At 48.5% G+C, this 15,065-nt stretch overlaps 1 long non-coding RNA gene across 1 annotated transcript; it reads left to right on the top strand.

Moving 5' to 3' along the window:
* Positions 1–19: 19 nt before the first annotated feature.
* LOC136284631 (uncharacterized) lies at positions 20–3,402 on the top strand. The gene is made up of 2 exons (XR_010719244.1): positions 20–3,066; positions 3,234–3,402. It is a non-coding gene; the product is annotated as an uncharacterized lncRNA (long non-coding RNA).
* The last annotated feature ends 11,663 nt before the right edge of the window (positions 3,403–15,065 follow it).

Below are 15,065 nucleotides of genomic sequence, written 5' to 3'. Positions count from 1 at the left end.
TAGGGTTCAGCAGGGGGGGGTTTACAGTGACACACAGAGGCTGAAGGAGGGCTTGAGAGGTAAAGGACTCGAGGGCTAGAGAGCACACAGTGAAAATCAGGGGTACAGGCTAGGATACAAGTCAGAGTACAGGTATACTGGCCCTCACAGCGCTGCTACCAGCACGCTTTCCCTGAGAGCAGGTGCAGGCAGCAGCCCTAGTGCGGGAACGTACCAGACGCTCTGACATGTGCAGACACGGCCAGGCAGGAAGCGATAGTGGGGAGCAGGATCCAGCAGGGCTGGGGATAACGGGGGTTTTCCCGCCCCACCCACCCTGGGATTCCCCGTCTCTCCGCAGCCGGTGGAAGTGCTCCTGATTTCCCTCTCGGGGCGGCGGTTGGTAAGGCTTCATGCCTTTGCCTGTGCAAAGAGTTTGGCTCTGTCAGCCTCTGCCCTGTCTCAGGGCCACGTTTTTTAGGGTAGGCAGGGAACAACTGTGGATGTACCTGCCCTGCTTGCAGGACAGCTCTTGGGACACTAACGGTGTAGAGCGTCCCCGCCTTGAAGGTGTAGGGCTCTAAAGAAGTAGGGTTCAGAAGGGGGGAGCTTATAGTGACACATACAGAGGCTGAGGCAGGGCTTGAGAGGTAAAGGAGTCAAGAACTAGAGAACACACAGTGAAAATCAGGGGTACAGCCTAGGATACAAGTCAGAGTACAGGTATACCAGCCCTCACAGCACTGCTGCCAACACTGTTTCCCTGAGAGAGGTGCAGGCAGCAATCCTAATGGCAAGGCAATGCCAGAAGTCCTGAGAGGTGCAGGCAGTACCCCTAAGCTAGGGCCAGACAGGAAGTTCCCATGGTGGGGCAGAGTCCACAGGGTTGAGGTTCACTGGGGATGTCCACCGTGCGTTCCTGTCCTGCCCCAACCGGGGATGCTCACACCCCTAATGGAGGCTGTGGTGGGTGGGCTCAGTGCCAGTAATGCCTCTAAGGCTTTGGCACTGTGAGTGTCAGCCTCTGGACGCAGCTGAGGCGTGCTGCCCGAGGACCCGGGCCTTCTTAGGAGATGGTGAGTAGCAGAATTGCTGGTTTTTGGCTGACGTGCTGCTAAGATTATGCTTTGATATTTGGTTTTCTTGATTGTAGCTGACTTAGGAGACAACCGCCCGGCAACAGCAGGAATTTCCCTGAGGGAGAGGCAGCCTTCTTTGGCACCTGGTGTGGATTTGCCTCCCTGGACATCTGAGAGAGAAGTGGAGGGCTTGGAGCCCCACAGAGGGGATGAAAGCGGGGTGCCAGGGCAGGGGTCAGTGGGAGGGATTTTTTGAGTCAGGTTTAGAGACAGGGATGTCCCAGATGTGACCCCTTAGGCTACATGAAGAGAAAGTCTCATTTTGGATCAAAGTGCTGAGGTGTGCAGGGCAGAGCAGTCCTGGTGTGTGTTGTGTCACTTGTCTGTTGTGCACTCTGTGTCTTTTGGGTGTCTTGTGCTTCATGTCTTGTCCCTTAGCCCTTCGAGGGGCCTATTAAAAATCCTGGCATCCGTCTTAGCATATCTGGTCTCTGCCTTCCTCGGCCAGGCGTCTTTGTTTCGTGTTCTCGGACACACGCGTTGGAATCCGTCTCTCTTCGCAAGCATGCAGGCTGATGCCTCTTCAAGTCTTGTTCTGAGCTGTATCACCAGCTGTGCACCGCCCTTATCCGGTCCGGTGGATTAGGTCTTGTAAGAATGCCAAGATAGGTAGAGGATTCTGACCGTAGGATTCTTGGGCATCTGTCTCTGTGTCTTCTGGGATAAGTCATCCCGTTGGCATCTTCTTCCTGCAGGGTTCTCTGAGCCTGGTCAGCTCGCCTTCAGTCTTACCTCGGTCATCTCGTTCTTAGTTCACTGCTCCTTCAGGGTCATTCTTCTTGCCAGAGGATTTGTGTCCCTGTTGTGTCCCCTTGTTTGTCCTGTCCTGTCTCACGGGTGTTGGTGTGTGTTTGGCCCGGAGCTGCTCTGCCTTGCTGCTCAGTCTGGGTGTATGGGTAATAGTACAAGTCCTGGGGACTTGAAATTTGTGATGTAGGGTGTAGTAGGGCTGTAGAGGGTATTCCTAGATTGCCACCAGGTGTCTGGAGCTGTCCAGTTATCCTGCAGCCCTTTGACTTTTGTCCTAGCTTTGTTTCAGATGCAGAGGGATGAAATCCATGGCGGAATGCCCCATCTAAGGTGATGTGGATTCCCTGAGAATATCAGTCACCGTTAAAGATGAGAGTCGCTTATGTCAAATTTATTGGCACTCCAGTGCAGGCCCCTTGCATTTACAGCTTCAAACAAGTGGGTCCCTTGGCAACCGTCCTGGGCAGCAGCTCGACCCTGCTCCGGGCTGGGCTGAGGGAGCAAACACTTGGGGCTGGCACTGCTCCATAGTGAGGGTACTTGTGAAAACACCTGGATTGTCCTGGATATTTTTTTGAGCTTTCTACAAGGTCTTAAGCATCAACTTTGTAAACATAAATGGCAAGGACTGAACACATGAGGCGCTGGAAAATTATACACACCAAAGACACCCTTTTTTTAAAAAATAACTCGGTGGCTTATATGTTAATTTTGAGACTCCTTTTTGGCCAGCTTTACTGTAAAAGAATCTCATTTAAATTTAGTTGCTTCAATGAATTTTTTGTACAAATATGCTCTAGTGTCAGGAGATTAAAGCAGTAACACCAACATGCCCCCTCTGGAAGAAATTTCTGCGTCTCTTCAGACCTGCTGGTTTGCAGTAGAGTTTGAGCACATTTTGCTGCAGCTTTGGTTCTTAATAAGTGTAAGTCGATGGATTGCTGGATGATTTCCGTAAGTTCTCCTATTTTGTAGGAGCTGCACGGTGAGGTCAGAATTCTGAGGGAGGCCCTGGCAAAGCTGCCAAGGGCGAAGAACATGGATGATCCAGGGGCTTCTCCCACCTGAGTTTCTCCTGGAGCGTGCTGTGTGTCATGCCAGATATTTAACCCGGGTTTGGGGTGTTCTCCTGCAGTCCCAGCTCTAACTGCTGCCCCTGAGCCCAGGCCTTGCTCTGTCTCAGCATTAAACCTGGCAGGTGGGTGTGCTTTTCCAGCCCTTTAATCCCACAGGCAATCCCAGATTCCCGGAGCTCCCCGAGGCACAGCATGGACTTGCTCCCTGGGAGCTGCACTTCAGTTTGCCTGAACCAAGGATGGCCTGCCTATGTTTGTAACTTTATTCCTGCTGTTTTTCCTTTTCCAGGTTGTTGGCAAGAAGGAGAGAGCCAGTAGGAAGTGAAGCCATTGGAAGGCCTTATCCCAGTCCAAGGTTCCCACTGGTCTCTCTGACTCCTGGATAATTGCCTGACCATAACCAGAGACTCTCAGTTTGATTTCCTGCCTTTTCCAATAAATCCTTGCTTTCAGCTGGAGTGTGTTCATGGTATCATCCTCCTCCTCTTCCATGGATTTGTAAATAAAATTTCTGGCTTTTGTTGAGTCAAATTTTTTTATTGCAGGAATTGTGGCTCTTTTGTTCCACTGAAACTTCCCAACTCTGCTCAGAGTTTCAGATATCAAATACAAGTAAGACTGGAGTTTCTTTGGGTTGTTACTCCCACAAAACACAGATAATTTTTGGATAGGAGTAACTAGACCTGTTCAATTCCCACTTCCCTTTAAACTCAGAGCAGAGGAGGCAGATTTTAAACCATTGTTCCATGAACTTCCACCAACTTGATGACTGTTCCGAAAGTTTTCAGTGTTAGAAATTCCTGAGCTTGTTTTCCAGGCAAGCTGGGATTTAGAGATTATTCCTTCCTTTTATTTGATGTTTTTTCTCTCTGCTTCTAGTAAGGGAATATTTATTTTTTCCAAATTTCCATCCTGATTAGAATTTTTGTACGTCTTAGAGCACATTTCCAAGGAAATCTACCAGATGCATGTTGGTAAATCAGAAGCTATTTCACACTATTCACCACCATGGTGCCATTTTTTTCCTTTCAACCCCCTAACACGGCTAATTCTACCCATGCACAGTATTACGAGCCGTAACTTGGTGTCAAGGTGTATTTCAGAGGTAGCAATAAAACAAAGTTGACATTATCTTTTGTAACTCTCTGCACCTCCTTGTTTACTAATAAAGAAATCCAGAACAAAACAAAGAGAAAAAAAAATCTGAAACAAAAGCCCCTACAACCACCCCCCCCAAGAAAGAGCACAGAAAGAGAAAGTATGCCAATATTATTTCAATAAAAATCAAATCTTTACCCCTTTAGAAAACCAGGCTCATTTATTATAAATAATGGTGGTTCTGATGTGTTAGGTAAATGAATTCATATCATTTAAAATATAAACAAATAAACACAAATTTAAAAAATAAATACAAAAATAGAAAAATATAAGGAACAAAAATAGAAATAGAAAATACAAAAAATATCCATTATATAACTAATTACAATATTGCATGTGAGATATATTATAATATATATAGTAGGTGTAGATATGAATATAAAAGTTAAATGGTAATGATAAAATATAAAAAAAATAAATACAAAAATTTTATTTTTTGTGGAACAAAGCTTAAACTAAAGGCTTTTTTGGGTTGAATTTTGTTAGAGGCAGGATGTTTGAAGTTGTGGTTGAGGGTCTTTTGGGGCATTTATTTGTAAGGATTTTTGGCCACGTGCTTTTTTGCCTCTGTTCTCTGCCTGTCCCCTATGCGTGTCCCCGGCCGAACTGTGCGGCAGGGCTGTCACCGTGTGGACAGAGAGTGGTACTGCAGCAATCCCCCCCGGCATCCCCGGGCCGAGCTGTGCGGCAGTGCTGCCGTCCTGTGGATAGGGAGGGGCACTGCAGCTGTCGCCCGTCCCCGAGGTCCGTGGCAGCCCCGGGCTGTGAGCTTGGGGACAGTGCTGCCGCCCGACCGTCCAAAGTTTGCGGGAAAATAGGCGGGAAAAATGCAGAAACCCCGGGTGCATGGCAGGCAACTGCCTGTGCGCGACCCCGACCACGGCGCCGCCTGGGCACAACTTTACACAGCATTTCCAGGTGTGCGGACGCAGGATGTGGGCTCGGCAGTGCTGTGGCTGTGTTCAGGCAGTCGAATTAGTCAGGTGCCTCTTTAAGGCGCCGGGGGGGCCTTAGGTATGCCATAAAAAAGATGGTGGGACGACCGTAAATGGCTTCACCCACAACCAAGACGGCAGCAAAGAAGGGCAGAGATCATGTGATGTCACTTCCAAGATGGCGGCTCGGCACGACGCGCTTGACCTTCCAAAGACGGCGGGAAAAAGGCAAGGACCCCGGGGGCGTCTACCTGACTTGCTTGTGCCCTGCCCCGACCACGGCGCCGCCCGGTCGCGATTTTCGGCGTCATTTCCAGGTGCGCGGCCACGGGCTGTGGGCTCACCGGCGCCACGGGTGGGCGGGAGCCGGGCCGGCCCTGACAGGCAGCGGCGGGGACGCCTCTCTCTGCCGAGGTCCTGCCACTGCCTGTGGCCTGGGCGTGGCCCTTGTGCCGGGCGCCCGTCCCGTTCCCCACGTTCCCGCCGCTCCCCGCCGTCCCCACACGCCCCTTCCTGCAGCCCTCCAGCCCCGGAGAAATGGAGGAAAACACAAAATCATTCTGGCAGAACCGTCGGCGGAGCTGCCCGGAGCCGTCCCCGTCCTGTAGCCAGCAGCAGGAGGCAGCTGCTCTCTGCTGCAAAGCTGAGCGAGGCCGAGGTAAGCAGAGGGGTTGTGGGGGGGACGCTCCGGTTGTCCGGGCAGGGCTTCCCGGGGACAGTTTCAGCTTCCCGCAGCTCTGGCTGAGGGCTGCAGGGAGTCCGGGCTGAGCCAGCTGGGAGCGGGGTCTGCTGTTCACATCCCCCCGGGAGCTGCCGCTGCCCGAAGAGGGCTCGCTAGAGCCTCGTGTCCTCTGTGTGTGCAAGTTTTTGATCGGCTTTGTAGCAAATGTGGTGTTTCAGGCTGGGTGCGCTGGGTTCCCTGGGTGGGAAATACCTTGAAGTAGCCAGGCTGAGCAGTTGCTGAGAATTCCAAGCCTGGGATTCTTGAAACAATGTTTGAATAGCTTATCATTGACCTGAGGCAGTGAGTCAAGTCCGTTTGTTGGAGTGGCAGAAATGATGCCACCTTTTTCTCTTCACAGAGGAGCACATGTACATAAAGGTAAACAGATTTCTTCTGTCACATCAGTACTCGGACCTGAGGAAAGTACCAGTTTTTTCCAGCTTTTCTACAGTTTTGATTCTGAGGTAAGTGTACCGTTTTAGGTATCCAGTAATTCTTCAGAAATTTATGGAAAAAGGCCATAAAAATACATTGAAATCTCATTCTCCCCTCGGTGGTTATTTAGAAGCATCTTTCTTTTGTTTCATATTGGAATTTAAACTGCTATTCCTGTGGTGGCTTTGTTGTTTTCTTCATACTAACACACAGTGAGTTGTGCTGTGTATGCTCTGTGAGCGCAATAAACAGCATATTCTGCCCCAGCTAGCTTCCATTCATCTCTGAGTTTAGATTAGTAATGTTGAGTTCCACTGAAGTGTTTTAGGAATAGCAACTTCCCAATTTCCACTCCTTCCAAATTTAATCCCTAACATCCATCAGGAACAATCAGTCTGCAGCCCAAACATGCAGTGGAAATGGAATTGTAGAAGTTCAGAACAAGCTGTGGTAAGCCCTGAGCTGGCACTGGCAGGGAACCAGGTTTTATGCTCTTAGGGGCAGTTATTTTTTGGAAATGCCTAAATGTCTGATGGTGGTATTTTTCTTTGCGGCTTCCAGTACAAAGCACAGCGTGAGCAGATCCTTGGATGTCTTGGGGAAGGGCTGCGTGACAAACATTGCGGTGAGCTTCATGACTGCCAGAGGATTTTCCAGGTCATTCTCTGCTTTTTCAACAGTCCTTTGTGTGATGAGGGCTCCCAGGTAAGAATTTAAAAGGAAAGCACCGAAACACCCCAAAGCACAGAAGTTTGCATGGCTTTGAGATCTCAAGCACAAAGTAAAAAGGAGCAGCTGACTCTGCCTCCGTCTTCTTGAAAACCTGTTCCTTGTTGATTTTCTGGATGTGTGGAGGGGGAAAAAAATTGCTTATGTCTAAACTATGCAATATATCTAAGACATATTGCTTATGTCTAAACCAGTAAAACCCTTATCAACTGGAACAGGTTGCTGCCATCACAGAGCCTCACGTGGGCACCGTGCCTTTGTGCCTACAGTCAGGGCCTTTTCTTTTTTGGGGCTCTCCATTCCCCAGGCAGCACATTTGTTACCTGAACTGCGCTTCAGCAGGAGGGAAACTCATGTGCCAGTAGCTCTCAGGTTTGGGAGCATCCACCCTGAGTATTTCAGGTATCAAAATCTTGGACAAAAGGACAAAATCCTCTCGCTACCTGGAGACTTCTTGTAAGAGTAGCTTTGAACAGAGAATGTCTTTCCTTCCCTGGAGTTGCTGAGAGCAGGTGGTGTTCATTTCACCTTGAAGTTGATCCAGTTGCTAATTCCAAGTTAGATAATTAGATCTTGATGGTAAAAGAACAAGTTATATTTTCTGTTTCAGAGTTGTATGCTGGAGATATTCCAAAGTGCTGCCCATGCCAGCAGAGCTGCCTATGAGCTGATCCAGGATCACAGCCACCTCACATGGGTCCTGCACAGCTTAGAGAAAAGGTAAGCAGAGAAGTACAGGAGAAGTGGGAACAATTTGGCTGTCCACGGTAGAGTAATTGCATGACTGAGTATGAAAAGTGACAGGCAGGGAGCCAGACGCACCAAGGGCTGGACTGGCACAACTTGCTGAACTCTGAAGTGTCCCTTGTGGTTTTGAAAACAGAATCAAGATGCTTTCAGGTTGTGGTAGGAGGGATGATGGTGGAGGGGCTTCATGAATTGAAAACCACTTCCTTGAAAAACTGAGAAAGCAAAATGGCACTTTGGAATTTAAAAGGTAAAGACACTAATACGAACACCCTCAATTCACATCCTGTCACAGGACCTGCTGCACAGGAAGTGGCACAGTAATGGCTTTGAGCTGTCTAGAACATTCCTCCTCCCTTTGCCTCTCCCTCACATACATTTACATCCACCAAAAATCTCTTCTGCACAGAGCGCCCTGACAGTTTCAGGCAAGTGCACTAGGATATGGTCGCCTGTAGGTGATGGACCAGCTGCTGGTGAGGATCTGCCTTCCAAACGTGGTTTTCTCTTTTGTTTTGTTGTTGTTTGGTTAGTTTTGGGGTTTTTTTCAGGTTTCTGGAAAACAAAGTGATAAATAAAATGATTTCCTTACTCCATACTCTGGGGCTAACAAATTTAGATGAGAGAAAACAAGAATCAATCCCAGGTGAAGAGGAAATTTCTTCCTATTCAGCTTGTAAATGAATTTCTGTATGTTTTGGCCACATTAATCAAACGTATTTGATAAGTACTTTGTTTTAGTCGGTTTGCATTTCATCCTCTGTTTAGTTTGAACTCTATTAAGGCCAGGAGGATTTCTTTATCTCTGGTAGATGAATGGCTTTTTTCACCCTCAATTTGTGTCTTGAGTAGTGAATTTGGGTGTTATTTCTTTGAAAGGAGGATTTAGCTATTTGAATCCATGGGGAATAAAGTAAGCCTTCGGGAGCTTCTCTCACCTCCAGGCCGGGGGATCCAGTTTGGAATAGAGTTCCAGCCTGGAGTGTTGGGTTAACCGGAGCCGCAGGAGAAGAGCCTCATGCTATCATGGTCAGCAAATCTCGTTTATTTCAGGTAGCATACACACATTTATATCTTCTATAATCAGCTCATACATATTGCAAAAGTTAAGCTCAGGATTGGTGCTCAGACTAAAAGTCAGCTACGCCTCTTTCTACATTTCTTTGTGGTTACATAGTTTGAGTAAGTTTTAGTTTTACCGTGCTTCTCCCTCATATCTTTCAGCTACAAGGTCTTGTTATCGTATAGCAGCTGTGCTCAAGGACATACGAAGCTTACTGCCTTGCTGGTTTTCATGAGAGTGCCTGTGTGCTCAGCAAAGCTCTCTCATGTCTGCGTGACCTTTTGCAGCTAGCCAGTTATCAATCACACTCTCCACACTTCCCCCGTTTTCTTTTACTGCTATCATTGTTATCTTAAAATTATCAAACATTGACAATACCATACGCTGCAAACATTGCAACACACAAGGCAAAACTAAAAGCAAAACAACAATTACAAGCAAAATCACAAGCACTACTTGTATCAAATGTTTTAACCAGCCTGTAATGTGCGCTGAAGTTGCATGAAAAGTTCACTCAGTCGGGGGTTGTTAACTTCTTTGAGACTTGCGTTATAATTCTGGAGACAACTCCCACTACATAAAGTGAGTCAGAAACTACATTAACAGGTTCTCGGAAGGTTTGAAAAGCCCATATAACTGCCAATAGTTCTAACGTCTGGAGATTGTCCTGTGGGCTTGCTGGAATCACATGATGATGCCACTGGCCTGCCTTGTTCCAAGTAGCTGCTGCTCGGCGGGAGCGCTTTCCTGCATCAGTAAAAGCTGTAATTGCGTGTGGAATAGGTTGGTCTTCTCTCAAAGGTTTAGTAATTAATTGCCATTCTCCTAGCCAGTGCAATAATTTCGGTTTAAGAGGGCCTGTTGTAACAAAACTCGGTGCTTGTAGTAATGCCTCTGCCAATTCTGCGGAGTTGAGCAGAAACCAGTCCAGAGACACTTTTTCCATAGGTAGATGTATCACACTAGGTTCCTTGCCACTTAGCTCTATTGTGCGTAATCGGCCTTTCATAATTAACAAGGCAAGTTTTTCAATTTTTTGTGTAATTGTTTTTCTTTGCTGTAAGGGAGGGCTAATCCATTCCAGGACCCCCAAGTCCTCCATATTTCCTGGCCTCTCCCCCGTTTTCTTTTTCTGCGTAATAGCTCCTAGAAGGTGATCTTTGTTATTCCAAATAGTCAGTGAAACAGAAAGGGATGGATCGTACCTGGTGACAAAGCCATTGGCAACACACCACAAAATACTTTGAAGGGCACTGATTTGGTCTGCAGAAAGTATAACCGGAGCACAGGGGTCCGTGCCTTTTAAGAGGGGGCGCAACGCTTCTAGAAGGGTGTTAGGAATGCTACTACAGGCTTAAGCCATTGGAGGTCTCCCAATAGTTTTTGTGCTTCATGCAAAGTGGACGGTGGAGCCTGGATGGTAAGTTTTTGCGGGCGTATTTGTCTCTGTGTAATTGTCCATCCCAAATACTTCCATGGTGCATGGGTTTGAATTTTTTCATCAGAAACCATAAGGCCATAATTTCTCAACATGGCAATGATGGATTGTACCTGTATGACTGTAAAAGGCGAGCTTTGGGCAAACAAAATATCATCCATGTAATGGTAAATAATTGTTTTAGGCATCGCTTGTCTAACAGGTTGCAGAGCTGTGTCAACATATAGCTGACACAAGGTAGGCGAGTTGCGCATTTCTTGTGGCAAAACTGTCCATTCAAAGCGCTTATCAGGTTCACCCCTATTAAGGGAAGGCAAGGTAAATGCAAACCTCTTAGTATCCTTTGGATGTAGGGGTATCGTAAAAAAGCAATCCTTCAAATCTATAACAAGAATAGGCCAATCCTGTGGTAGCATAGCTGGATTAGGGAGCCCTGGTTGTAGAGCTCCCATTGGCTCCATCTGCTGATTGACTGCTCGCAAGTCCTGTAGCAGACGATAACTTCCTGATTTTTTCTTTATAACAAAAATAGGCGTATTCCATGGGCTAGTTGATGGGCGAAGGTGTTTAAGCTATAGTTGTTCCGCAACTAAGCGGTGTGCCTGCTCAAGATTTTCCCTTTTTAACGGCCACTGCTTAACTACCACGGGGTCATCAGAGGTCCAGGTCAATGGTAGAGGGAATGTCCAAGCAATGGCCATCACAATAAAGGGCGATCGGTAAGTACGTATCCCAATTGTGTCAGAACATCCCTTCCCAGGATGCAATCGACCTCCGATGGCAGGGGTGTCAGCGAAAACACTGCTTTAGCTTGTTTGCCGTCGATCTCTACAGCAAGAATGGGGGATCGTTGTGCAAGCTTAATGCTACCAATGCCAGAAACTGTGGTATTAGCTGGTAAAAGCGGCCACGTCTTTGGGTATTTGGCCGTATCAATAATACATGTATCCGCCCCTGTGTCCAACAATGCCTTATGCAAAATGATCGTTTGTCCTTGGTAACATAAACAGCAAATCCTTTTGGGTCTTGTAGATAAGTCTATGACAGGAAGAGTGATACCTCCTGAGGAGCCAAGGCATTTTTTTCCGCGCGGCTCATCAGATCATGGTGGTATGCTCATAGTTAATTGCGGTAGAGGTATGAACTGGGTGATCCGTTGGCCTTTTGGAATGTTCACCGGCGGGAAAAGTGTATGAGCTATAACAAAAATCTCTCCTTCAGCATCAGCGTCGATAACTCCAGGTTCTACCATTAGGCCCAAAACAGACCCAGACGATCGACCTAAAATGAGTCCTCCTGTGGGTTGTCCATTAATGAGAATAGGTCCAAAAATTCCGGTAGAAATCACATGTGGACTGCTGTTATATAGGGTAACTTTTACTGCTGCTGCTAGGTCCAATCCGAGGCTGCCGGAGGTTGCTGGCAAGAGTTGCCCATCGATGGTGTGGCTGGAACTATTTGTGTCCCGGCGCGGCCCAGTTTCGCGCTGGTCTTGGAGTTTCCCAATCCAGATCGGCAAGCGGTGCTGTTGTGGGTATTGGATCGGCACTTGCCGCACCATACGCCCGTGGCGCCACATTCGCGGCGGATGTGTCCCGGCTTTCCGCAGCGGAAACACTTCATCCTCCCACCGGTATTGGGGCTTTGACGCGCTGTCGCCGCTTGGAGGGGTGCGAGGGCAGCTAAAACCTGAGTCTGAGCTGATACTGCTTGTTCTCTAAAAGCCTGAGCCTGCTGTTGTAACCCCTCACCTATCTTTTGCAGCGCTTCTACCACAAATACCTGAGTGCCGGAAGGCATGGCTGCCGCTTTATCTAACAAATCTTGAACATTCCAATTCCCAGGGGCTGAAGCTATGAGGGAACGAGTGTTAGCATTCCCATTCTGCAAGATACATTGTTTAACTAGGGCATCTTGCATGTGCTCAGCAATGCCTGCTTTACTTAAAGCATCAATGATCTTGTCCACAAAGGGGCCAAGAGGCTCCTCCCTCCCCTGTTTTATCCCCATATAAAGAGGAACACCTCCTGGAGCTCTAATTTTCTCCATAGCTCTTTTAGCTACCGCCATGGCCTCTCTCAATTTATCAGGACCTAGGGTAGCTTGAGCCTCTACTCTATGAAGCGGTCCTTGACCCATAAGCTCGTCAACGGTAATGCCGAGTAAGGGGTCTCCTTGGGGTCGAGGGAGTGCGGCACTTGCAGCCGCCTCTTCCCTCCATCGGGCTTCAAACAGTAACCTTTGATGTGGGGTATAAATTAAACGAGAAAGACCTCTAACATCTGCGGGCAACAGGAGATTCATATTAAAAAGGAATTCTAACATTTGTTTAGCGGGTTCGCTTGTGACCCCATAGCTCGCTACGGTAGATCGTAGTTGTGACAAAAGTTTCCAGTCTAAATTAGTAACCTCCGCCCGTTGCCCTCCCTGTGGGTTGTTGTGAAAGATAACTGGGAGGGCGAGGGGGGACGACATCTGCTCCTGAGCTGCCGTGGCCAGATCCGTATCTCCCTCCCGCCAGCCCTGATTTGCCAGTGCCGCCCATACCTCCCGTCTTTCTCGTGCCATAGCCTCCGCGAGGTCCGATAAGGCTCCGGGGAACGGCTCCGTGGCAACAGGACAGGGAGGGGCATTCCTAGCCTATGCATTCATGGGGGTAGGGGGTGAAGGCATTAGTGGAGCAGAGGGCTGTGGCGAGGGCTGAACGGTCGGTGTACTGGCCGGCTCTACAGAGTCAGATGACGGGAGGTCAACGGTTGCAAAGACTGGAGGGTTTGGAGCGGAAGGGTCATCCCCATAAGCCCTATTCCTAGTGTGCATTTCACGAGCATTATCGACAGCTTTCTTCTCCGCCTGACACATAAGCAATTCATTATGCACAGTTCTCCACAACTTGCTCATCTTTTTTGCTGGCTTATCATCATCTAACACTAATTCCCAAAGCTTATCCCCATACCTGCGCCATTCGGCTAATTCATGAACAGTATGGGGGTTAGCAAAAGAGCCATAAGATGTAGCATGGCTCAAAAGAGGGGGGAGCTCCTTATCTAAGTCAAGCCCCTTAAATCCCCGCTTTCTAAGAAAAGCAGTAAAGAGATCATACGCTGCTTGCCTTTCCATACTCACCGGTACCGTTGCAAACCCCCAGGCGTCGGCAGCGCGTAGCGGCAGGGCGCACCGATGTGACCACCCCGGGCGTAAATCTGCCGTCCAAAGGGACCCGACCCCAATGCAGCTCTAGAGAGGGTAGGGGAGAAGCCTGTTCGGGGGCCAAATGTTGGGTTAACCGGAGCCGCAGGAGAAGAGCCTCATGCTATCATGGTCAGCAAATCTCGTTTATTTCAGGTAGCATACACACATTTATATCTTCTATAATCAGCTCATACATATTGCAAAAGTTAAGCTCAGGATTGGTGCTCAGACTAAAAGTCAGCTACGCCTCTTTCTACATTTCTTTGTGGTTACATAGTTTGAGTAAGTTTTAGTTTTACCGTGCTTCTCCCTCATATCTTTCAGCTACAAGGTCTTGTTATCGTATAGCAGCTGTGCTCAAGGACATATGAAGCTTACTGCCTTGCTGGTTTTCATGAGAGTGCCTGTGTGCTCAGCAAAGCTCTCTCATGTCTGCGTGACCTTTTGCAGCTAGCCAGTTATCAATCACACTCTCCACACTGGAGTCCCTGGGAGCTCCCGGAGCCCATTGGAACGGCGCAGACTCCATCTGGCTGCTTAACGAGGCTGGTGCCTACCATGGTAAAAACTGAATCAACACAGGAGAGCACCTTACTTGCACAAGTTTGTATCAGGAAAATCCTTTGGAGTATCTGATGTTTGTTTTGGTGGGGTTTTCTTCTTACAGAAAATACTAAAGACAAGAACAAATCTCAAGCCTCATCTCATCAGAAAAATCATCACTCTCAGAAAAAAAACGAGGAAGAAGGTGACACTGCTGCAGACGTGGAAGTGTCTGAGCTGAAGAAATGCAGCCCATTGGGCCCCTGTTTTCCCAGCACCACCCTCCACACAGGGAGGGGAGACCCTCAGAGCTGGTGAACCTGGGGGCGAGGCAGTGGCCGTCACCTGTGCGTCCACTCACGTGGTCACCGAGGGGCTGCTGAGGTCCCTGGCCAGGCAGAGCCTCCTCAGGGAGCAGGACGTGTCCCCAGCCCTGAGGTGGCTGCGGAACCACGTCCCACCATGCCTGCCGGCTGCGCACGTGATGCTCAGGGATGAGACACTGAGGAACGACCTCTTCAGGCTTTACACCCGGCTCAGCCAGGCCAGCAGCGCCTCAGCTGGGCTCTCCAGGGAGCTTGGAGTGCTCAGTTCCATCATGTTGCAGCTACTGGAGGAGCAGGCCCTGTCCAGCACCTTCCACAAGCCTGTGAAATCCCTGTGCCTGTCACCAGCGACGGAAGAGGATGCGGACCAGACAGGTGCCTTGTCTTGTTCTTATCACTCGTTACGAGGCAGTGGTGGGAGGAACTAGGAAATTCCATGGCTTTTTAAATCCAGTTTTAAACCAGTTTACCCATATCCACCCAGGCTCATGGCTTCCCACAGCAGAAGCAGTGTCTTTCTTGGGATGGGGGCAGGGGTGGGTAGCACGGAGCATGGTTACTCTATGAGGTTTTCTGACACTACAACACTCACACTCCTTCTAAGAAACTTCCCTTTCAAGGACTAAACTGGAACAAAAGGTATAAAAGAAATGTAATTCCAAGAGGGAAAACAGTCTGCAAAAAACAGGTCCGTGTGGGCATGGATGCTGATTCCTGTTGCTGGTCAATGATAGCAGCTGACGGGTCAGATTTCAAACTATTTTATTTAACAGGAAACTGGTTTGTTCCCACTTGTGAGCACGATCATTGGCTTGGCATGGGCAAAGCCAC

Source organism: Chamaea fasciata, unplaced genomic scaffold (assembly GCF_029207755.1).
Source record: "Chamaea fasciata isolate MVZ Bird 193981 ecotype frontalis unplaced genomic scaffold, bChaFas1.0.hap1 SCAF_1200, whole genome shotgun sequence".
NCBI classification, from domain to species: Eukaryota; Metazoa; Chordata; class Aves; order Passeriformes; family Sylviidae; genus Chamaea; species Chamaea fasciata.
Note: the sequence above shows the minus strand (reverse complement) of the source record. Positions and strands in the feature narration are given on the sequence as shown.